At 34.7% G+C, this 10,516-nt stretch overlaps 1 long non-coding RNA gene across 1 annotated transcript in view; it reads left to right on the forward strand.

The window, feature by feature from the left end:
* LOC144470263 (uncharacterized) overlaps nt 1-9,879 on the forward strand; it is a 137,453-nt gene extending 127,574 nt beyond the window's left edge. The window contains exon 5 of the long non-coding RNA XR_013494092.1: nt 9,621-9,879. This is a non-coding gene — a long non-coding RNA (uncharacterized LOC144470263). The remainder of the gene's footprint in view (nt 1-9,620) is intronic.
* The last annotated feature ends 637 nt before the right edge of the window (nt 9,880-10,516 follow it).

The following is a 10,516-nucleotide window of genomic DNA, read 5'->3' on the forward strand; positions in this document are numbered from 1 at the left end:
GAATACTATTAATAACAAATAGAAAGAATACCATACAGAAAAATGCATCTAAAAATAATATTCACCATCGAATCACTTTGCACAGTAATTTCGTTAAAGAACAAAAAACTTCGCCGTGCATTATTTGTTTCCATTAAGGACTCGTAATCAATTGAAGTGAAATTCTATCAACAGTTACAACGTATCAGCTATTAATATCTACGAAGTGGTGGCAATTAGTTGTTCGCTGGTTATACCGGCCTGCAAAACGGTGTCAGTAATTCGCCACTGATTTCGACGAACCGGCGCACGTTAATAATCGACTATTTACGCGAATGAAACGTAACTAACTAAAATCGACGTGTCGATTAAAACGATACGAAATTACAATCGCCCGGTAATACCAAACAATACGTCGGAGATAATACGGTCCCGGCCACCGTCGCCTATTAGCGCGCGAAAGTAATAAAATCAAAATCGTACGCGTTATTCCGCCTCCGTGCCGGTCGAAAGTGCCATAATATCCCCGACAATGGCGAAACACGACTCCGCCCATTGAATTTCCCCAGGGAACCCGCGACAAGATTCATCGAGAACCTAATGAATTATTTCACGACTCGCCTAACACGACAAAAAGAAAGAAAAGAAGCGCGGACACGCGCATCGTAAAAGCAACGTAATGGCGGGCTAATTTAAAATTACCATTTCCGTGGAAGACGCGAAGAACAGCGCCGCGGAAAAGAGGAACGCGGACTGAGATTAACGCATCTGTTAGCGAGCACTAATATTCTTTATAACCTGGCCGGTTATTTTTGTGCTTGGGACTTTTAGCTAACGACTGGCACGCGATTTAGATTTAAATTACTTGTCCTGCCGAGAGAACGCGTACTTTATTGCTTAACTTTAGGATTTCGCTTCTCTCGGCCTCGATAGCCAAGACGTATCATAAGAAAAGGAAAGTTCCGTAATCACACTTAGATTTAATTTGAAGTCTATTGAGTCGAATTGATTCTGGTTTAATGCATTTGATTTGTAGTATAGTGTACTTGTACTGTACTCTATTAAATATAAATACTGTACTGTATCAAGTATGAATGCTATATTAAATTTCGTACTGTATTAAATATAAATACTATTTTAAATATCGTACTGTATTAAATATAAATACTACATTAAATATCGTACAATATTAATATAAAATATTGTCGCTTATACTAATGTCCTCCATTTTAGTAATCTACTTACGCACACGTGCATATATGTAAAATTAAATACAACGTGCCCCAAAAATATACAATACGTTCTAAAAATATGCATTACGTAAAAATTATGCAATACATAAAATATACGCAATATATAAAATGTATGCAATCCATAGAATGTCTACACTACATAAAATATATAAAATATATAAAAAGTATGCAATACATAAAATATCTACAACACATGAAACACATGAAACGAGCAGAACCTGCAGAATAAAAGCTCCATCCTTAAAATCCCCTCGAGCGAACGTAAATTCCTTTCCAGGCACCGTAACTCGACCCGGCCTCTATAAAAATTACGCATTTGCATGAACAACTGCTGTCTCTATTAACGAGCTTCGAACGTTTCCAATGGTTGTCCGGCGTGGGACGGTGCTGCTCCGGGCGAAGGAAGGAAAACGTATCCGCCAATTAGTCAACGACGGCACTAGAACTTTGTTTCAATAAGAAGCCGGAGCGCCCACTACCCTTGAGACTAATAAACCTGAAAAGTTACTCGTGAACATTCTCTCTCTCTCTCTCCACCTCCGCGTAGAAGAGAGTTTTCCTTGGCGAGAACGCACACGCGGCGCGGCGCGGCCGGTTTCATAAAACCCGCGGCGGAAAAACAGGACGCGGCAGCGGCGAGCTTGCAATATCCGTGGAAACGCGCGCGGAGTGCAAACGAGATAAACTTCTTTAGGGTAAAACGAGCTTAAACGGAAATACCGAGGAATTATTCTACGGCGGCCGGGTCGGCAGTTTTCGATAACTTATCGTCTCTTATGTGTGCCGCCGCGCCGCCACCGCGGCACACGCGGACGTATACATGCGTAAGTGTGGGATACACGCGCGGGCGCATCCACGCGGAGATATACACCTTCGGGCTGACCTTAATTTTTATCACAAACGGGGACCCTGAATGTTTCTGGTGCACAGGTTTCCGCTCCGGCGGACCTCGATATAACCAGGAAAATGAAACTCCCGTGTTTCTTTTCAATGTCCGGCTCTCGCATATTTCATTTCTCCCCCCTCCGCTAACGTTTTTAATATACCGGCTATCCCGTTTAAAATCAAGTGACGTCGGTCGACGCGCCGAAAAAAATGCTGCGAACGAAATTGAAACGACCCGACGACGGAATTTCGCGTGGCCCGGCTATTGGGACCGGGCGTCAAATTAATATCGTTTCGATGATGGTGAACCGAGGACTTGAGAGACTGTGCACGTCTCTCGAGATTATTGCTTTGACTGGGAAATAATTATAATTATTCTTATTTGGATTTATTCTCGTTTCTTTAAAGAATTGATTAAAGAATTATTCTTTAAAGAATTCATAAATGAACTATGCACAGTATAATAAGTAAAATATACTAAGTAAAGTATAACAAATAAATAAATAAACAGTATACATAGAATAACAATATATATTATTCCATACCTTAGTTTGTCAACATAGCATTGCACATTTTTATTTTAACATTCAGCGATCTTAATTAAATAAAGATCGCTGAATGTTAAAATAAAAATGCTTATAATATAAATATTTAATTAAATAATTAAATAAAGATCGCTGAATGTTAAAATAAAAATGTGCAATGCTATGTTGGCAAACTAAGGTATGGAATAATATATATTGTTATTCTATGTATACTGTTTATTTATTTATTTATTTATTGTAATTTACTTAGTATATTTTACTTATTATACTGTGCATAGTTTATTTATGAATTCTTTGAAGAAGAATTCTTTTGTATTACTTTACAAAGATTTCTATTCCACCTATATTTCAAGCAATATAGGGCAACCTACATAACCGTATTCGTGTCACTGTTATAATTATGTTATACACGGAAAATGTCCGAGCATTCTCTTGTTTTTAATTATGGTCGAAGTCGTATCAAACGTTGATGTTCTCGGCGGCACGCGAAAGAAGTTAAGGGACTAGGAAGCTCGGAAGATTATAAAACTTCGTGTGCGAGCGGAGTAGTTCATCCTGAACACAGAATTATGGAAGCTTATTTTTTTATTCGTCGTACAGGGTCGTTTCAGGGGCTGAAATCGTATATCATTTATATGTTCGCATTTCTTTGGACACGCTTGTAGGGTGGTTAGCCCTGCATGCCGTTGACCTTTGGGTCGCCTTTTACGACTAGGTCTTGCCCTGGGACTATTCCTGCACCCCCGAGCCCAGAGGGGGAATTGTTATTGTTATTAGTACTGTTATTGATATTGTTATTGATATTATTATTGATATTGTTATTGATATTGTTATTGAAATTATTATTCATATTGTCATTGATATTAATATTGATATTGCTACTGATATGCATATTGACATTATTATTGACATTAATATTGATATTATTCATATTATTCTCGATGTTACGTTTGACATTACTATTGATATCATTATTCAAATTATTATAGGAATTAATATTGATATTTTTACTGATATCATTATTTATATTATTATCGATATTATCACTATTATACTACTGTTATTATTATCGTTATAATTATCGTTGCAAATTTCATTGGAGAGTAATTTCAAAAAGAATTTTTAAAGGTTAGTTTTCACTATACACATTCAATAAACTTCAAATATACATATGAAATTAATTCTCTAATCATTATATAAAACATTGAAAAATTAAATTTAAAGAAAATAATAATTATAATAGAAAAACATTTTAAACTCGAATTTTTATGGTGACATTTAACTTACTTAGTGAAACAGGTATTAAGATACCTATATAGTATATAAAATGCTTTCAGAGGGTAGTTTTCGAATACGCTTTAATGTACCAAATGCTAAAATGAACTTTGCGCCATAATTTTCGTGGCAAAAGCCTGCAACGTCTCTGTGAAGAGATTAGCACTTTCTTGAAAGTTGTCTACATTCCGGTAACTGTGACTACATTCTGCAATCCTCGTGTACAACTCTGCGACCACGGATACTTAGAACAACTTAATAAATTATTTAAAAGTATAATTAATATTTTGTAAAATAATATTTTAAATGTACCAAATTAGAATAATCATAAACGTAATAAGAAAATAATAAGAAAATCGTGGTACTGAAAAATTTATATGTGAGAAATATCGAAAAAATGTATTAAATATTGTGATAATTAATTAAAATTTACCGTAGAAAAAGAGTAAAGTTGAATAGAATGATCACGAAAGGTAATAAGAAAATAATAAGAAAATCGTGGTGCTGAAAAATGTATATGTGAGAAATATCGAAAAAATTATGTTAAATAATGAAGTAATTGATTAAGATTTACCGTATAAAAGGAGTAAAGTCGCGGTGTCGTTGTGTTTGAGAACACTCGATATCGTGTAAACAGCCGTGGAACAGTTTTCCCGACGCTTTGTATCGCCGGAATTAGCTGCCACCGTGTTAAGGCGACAAACAGTGGTTACATAGCGTTTAAAGCTCGTCTTTAGGGGGTTTCTAGACGACCGATTATCGAGCTGCGAAGTAAACGAGTGGTATTTATGGGACGCTTATCTTAATATGCTATGACTACTACTTCTTTACTCCCGCGAACGATTACAGCAGTTTTACTGTGCGTATAAATGTCGAACGGCGTGGATCGCTTCGCCGGCACGTTATCGATCACTCAAACCACCAATTAGGCACACTGAAAGACTTTTAAAGCTGCATACTTTCATTTCTCGACGATTGCTATCTTAAGTGTGTCATGTTTTGCTGGGAAATGGGGATTTTACAATTTATTATGTTCTAATTTGTATCATTTAATTTATTATGTTCTAATTCATATCATTAAATTTATAATTTTTTATATTAATACAAAATCGAAAGGAGCAAATGTTATTGCCAAATAAATAGTTTAACAGTGTTAAATAGTATAAGTGGTATATTAACAATTGAGTTTTTATTTAAAATCGAAGCTTTTTGTATTATTTGTAAGGCACAGATGTCAAACATAAATTTCGTTTCTTCTTCAATAATTTTAATAAGATGGTGGAATAATATCGACGTGCTTGAAATTGTCAAATTCTTTTACAATTTGTGTTTATTATACAGCAAAGGACTCTTTTATTAAAATAGTAAGAGAAGTTGATTATAGTAATCAAGTATTTGATAGATTTAGTATATTTTCAACAGAAATTGAATTATTAATTTTAAAGTATAATATCTTTTAATAGAAATCTAAATGAACTGATTTTAAATGGCGGAGATATTGATCATAATAAATGTTTAATATAAAATTTAACTATGATGAATATTTATTATTTTAAGATATATTACGTTAATCGAGTATCAAAAATCGAAAATATCTATAAGCATTAACTAAATATTAATTCATAAATGTTGGACAGGTTGGAGAAAGTATTACTGGGACTAGTATTATTATTAAAGTATTATTATTGTTATTACTAAAGTATTATTATAATTACTGAAGTATTATTATAATTACTAAAGTATTATTACTCGACATCGAATTCAATCAAGCCGAAGTGCGCTTCACCAATTTCTCACCTTTTTGTCCGCCGCCAAAAGTGTCCCGATTGAAAATTATTGACAAAATTCCGGCACTTCCGTTCTGTCAGCCGGCGTACTTTCCGCAAGACACTCTCGCGACGGCCGATAATTAAGCCGGAAAGAACAACGAAACGGAAATTAACATCGACCCGCGCGGAAGGGTCGTTAAATTTGCCACCGCGTGCCGTCGCCGACACTGTTTCCCCCCGCAAGCAAACTTTCGAACTACGCAAAGCCGGCGTAGCCGAAACGCAACCGGAAGTCCCTCCTCCCCACCCAGCCAACACTTTTCAAGAGAATTGCGTAGCGGCCGACCGTAATTTATTCCTTTCGCGTCGATGGCCAAATCTCGAATTCTCCCGTCGCGACTCGTGGACCCACGGAATTTCCCGACGCATTTTCCATGCCGCGGCTGCCCCCCCCCCCTCGGTAATTCCCGCCGCGATTAAAAGCTACGTAATTCCGGAATAATGGCAATGAGACTAATTGATATTGGCATTGCGGTGTAACGCACGCGACGGCTGCGTCGCGTGCCTTTTACTTTCCGCAACCTGCGACCGAACTGCAAAATGTTTGCATAGTTTCGCACGGTGGTCGATGTTAAATTGTTTAAGTTTTATTTGAGCAATTATTCTGCCGTGTATTTGTCAATATTATTTGGCAAGTGATTTATTTATTCAATAACGTCGTGAAATTAATTTTTGTAGCGCAGCGTCCATTAAACAATTTTTAGAAATTTATTTAAGCAATTATTCTGCTGTGTATTTATCAATATTATTTGGCAAGTGATTTATTTATTCAATAACATCGTGAAATTAATTTTTGTAGCGTAGCGTTTGTTAGACAATTTTTAGTATTTTATTTAAGCAATTATCTGCTGTGTATTTGACAATATTATTTTGCAAAAGCTTTATATATTCTATAATACAGCGAAATTAATTTTTGTAACGCAGATTCTGTTAAGCAATCTTTCGAATTTTATTTAAGCAATTATTCTGCTGTATATTTATCAATATTACCTCGCAGGAAGTTAATTTATTCAATAACGTCGTCAAATTCAATTTTGTAGCGCAGCGTCCATTAAACAATTTCTAGAATTTTATTTAAGCAATTATCTGCTCTGTATTTATCAATATTATTTCGCAAGAAATTTATTTACTCGATAATATCGTGAAATTCAATTCTGTAGCGTAGAGTCCATTATACAATTTTTTGAATTTTATTTAAGCAATTGTACAATTATTTTTTGCAACATAGCTTCTATTAAGATTAAAGGCAATTATTTTTCTGTATATTTATCAGTATATTGCAAGAGATTTATTTATCGAATAACATTACAAAATTAATCTTTTTAACATGGTATCTATTAAGATCGAAGGCTAGAGATTAAAGATTATTTTGCAAGATATTTATTTCCTGAATAACATTTTGAAATTAATTTTTATAGCATGGCATCTATTAAGATCAAAGGCAAGATATTAAAGAATATTATGCAAGAGATTTATTTATTGAATAACATTTCGAAATTAATTTAACTAGCTTTGACTTCTTTTCGACGACTTTTACAATTTTGTATAAGCAATTATCCTACTACTTATTTATCAATAATATCTTTGCGAGAAACACCATATTGTTTAAAGTATATACGTACATTCAATAAGAACGTGAAACTCGAAGTGATTTTCAAACGTCTTTACTTTACCGCTCTCGCACACTGCCATGCAGTGTGTTTTATGTTCATCGTGGCCGCTTTCGTTTGTTTACCGCGACAACGGAGTTTATTACTTGATACTATATAACTTGTTTGCTCTTTATTGCACTTTACACCGGGCATTTTTCGCCCTCCTATATTTTCCGTCCAGTTATTTTCCGATTATTTGCCCGCCGTATACACACACGCACGCACACACGGCTTTCCTCGTCACCACCACCAACAAATCCAATTACAGCGTGCAATATTAGGTTCTCTATATAGCGAACCAAAAAAAAAAAAAAAAAAAAAATATCGTTTCCTATGCAACACCGCACGGCGAAGAGAAACGTCGAATTGAATTTTATTTAGGAAAAAACACTACGTTGTTGTGGAATTTTATCTTGGCGAATGCTATTGAATATTCATTCCTTTTTTTTTTCGTTTCACGGGAAAAGCAATTGAATTCTGACAGCGAAAACTGTATCCGACGGATTTGTAATTGGGGAAATTTATAATCTAGGAATGTGACATTTCTTTTTCACCGTAAAATCTTCTGTTTGAAAATACGATCGACCTTTTTGCAACTGAAACGTGTCTATGTAAAAACGTGTTTCGTGTTTGCAATTTTTTATAGGGTTTTTGTTAATAAATACGTTGCTAGAAAATATTTAGTATTAAATCTAAATTTATTAGGATTTATTTTTGAAAAATATGTTTTTAGTTATGCAATTAACCCTTTGCGCTATAATAACGAGTCAGACTCGTGACACAGATTTCATGCAAGATTTACTAAGTATAAACATTATTAATTTCTTCTACATCGAAATTAAGATCAATCATCGAAGCTATAAACAAAAATACATAGAGACAATAAAAGAAATAAAAATAGTCTGGTCCTATTATTAACCCTTAGCACTCGAGTGGCGCCAATGAAAATTATTATAGAATTAACAAAACAATGTTGACATTATTAAAAACCCTTCTGCTAAAAACGTAACAGTTTTATGAGTCACAAGACTCAATTTCACATGCATAAATTATACTAAGTACTATACTACAGCTTGTCAAAATAGCAATTTTTTATCTAAGCTTAAAATGATTCGAGCGCAAAGGGTTAAAAGTATGAAGAACAAATAAGTGGTAATCACTGAAGCGCGAAAGGAATCGTAGCGCAACGGGTTGAAGTGAAAGCCATAATTTTCTCTTATCGCGATGCATGCGCATGATCTTGCAGGGCCAGAGAGTTAGCGACGCAAACGCTATACTAACGCATCGAGAGTAAAACTATCCCGCATGCATCGTATTAAGCAAAGACAATTATGCTTTGTTCCGCCGTATTACACGGACTGTCAATACATTTCACGTATTGATTCAACGCGTTAAGCCAACTGCACGCGCATCAATTTAACAAACATTAATTAGGCCGCTTACTATGTTATTCGACGCGGGCGATTTGCGCGATTACACCGCCATTGACTCTGAATACTTAGCTGCGAATCAAATCCCTGCCGATTTTGCATTGCCATTAACCAAAATATTTAATAATACATTGTACAGCGGCAAAGTGTTTTTTTTATCGAGAGACAATTGATTTTGTAGTTAATTATTTGTATATTAGAAGTCATGGTGCATAATTATGATGCACAGTGTCATGGTGCATAAGGTTTCTATTTTACAAGAAGATTCGATTAATTAATAATAACGCTAGATTTTAGCAAAAGGTGTAATTAGAATGTAAAATAATTTTTATTAAAATGCGCGAAGAGAATTTAATATTTTAGGAATTTTAAGAACGTAATGGTATTATTTACAACTCGTTAAAATGAATAAAAAAGGAAATAAATGTTTATGTAGCTCCTACACGGTGCTCTCAATGTTATATCACAGTGATAAAATGACAATAACATTTAACAATAATAACATAGTTTCTACACAGGAAAAAGAATCTAAAAATCTTCCTAACCTAAAATATAATTATTGACAAGAAATAATTACATTTAAAATTTGAAATATACTAAAACAAATAAATAAGTGAATAATAAATAAACAAGTAAACGTCAGTCACAGTTCGAGATTGAAATTAGACGCGCGACCCCTGTGGACAGTTTATATCAGCGTCGCCGCGGTTAATCTCTGTTCAATTATCCCGGTAATTGGTATCCGAACGATCTTTGTCTTTTTAATTTGCAGGTCGGCGAGAGAGGGTCGCCCGCGGATCCTTGATAGACCGAGGCAGGGTGCCGGGCAGAGCGTGAAAGAAGGTGAAAACTGTTCCAGTGATCCTTCTAGATAGAGAGGTCAATGGAGCCATCCTGATGCAGGCTGCAAAACTACGTGGGGATTACCCGACGTGGTCGTTGGGCTGATTTCAACGGGGAACAGTGGCGATTCCACCCGCGGGTGGAAGCGCCCGTTTTCATCACCGCCAACGGCGAATACTACAGCCACTTCCGCTTCCTCCACCCCACGTGGCCGAACCATTACCTGATAAGGTCGGTAGGAATATTATATCACGGCCGCGTCACAGCTATCCGGCAAATACTTTCGCGTCGATCCTGTCCCCGTCTAATTCATTATTTTAACTATAAATCTGAATTAATTTTTCTAGTTTCCAACATTTCCATTCTGTAAAACAAAGTGCACTTCAATGCATGTGAAATTAATTCTTCTGACGCGTAACGACAGTTTTACTATTTAACAATTTTTGTGGTGCATCAGTCATAAGTGCAAAGGGTTAAATTGCATCAACATATAAATTAGAACAGGGTTTTTTAAATTATATTACACGCAACATCAATGTTTAAAAATATTTATATTGAAAGACGAGCCATTAAGTGCTTTATTTGTTCATATTTTTATGTTTATATTCTAGTTTTATGTTTAAGAATAGTTACGAATAAATAATTCATTTTAATAACGTTCTTGTTTTAATTTTTACTTGTGGGTGTTACATAACCTATATAGTAAGCAAAGTTTTCCTTTAGAATTTGTTTGAAAAAGCCTTTTATTATTAGAAATTTCATGATTGAATACTATGATACTACTATGATATAAATTTACAGATATCCCCTTAAACAAATAAATAC

This window comes from Augochlora pura, chromosome 5 (genome assembly GCF_028453695.1).
Source record: "Augochlora pura isolate Apur16 chromosome 5, APUR_v2.2.1, whole genome shotgun sequence".
Lineage (NCBI taxonomy): Eukaryota > Metazoa > Arthropoda > Insecta > Hymenoptera > Halictidae > Augochlora > Augochlora pura.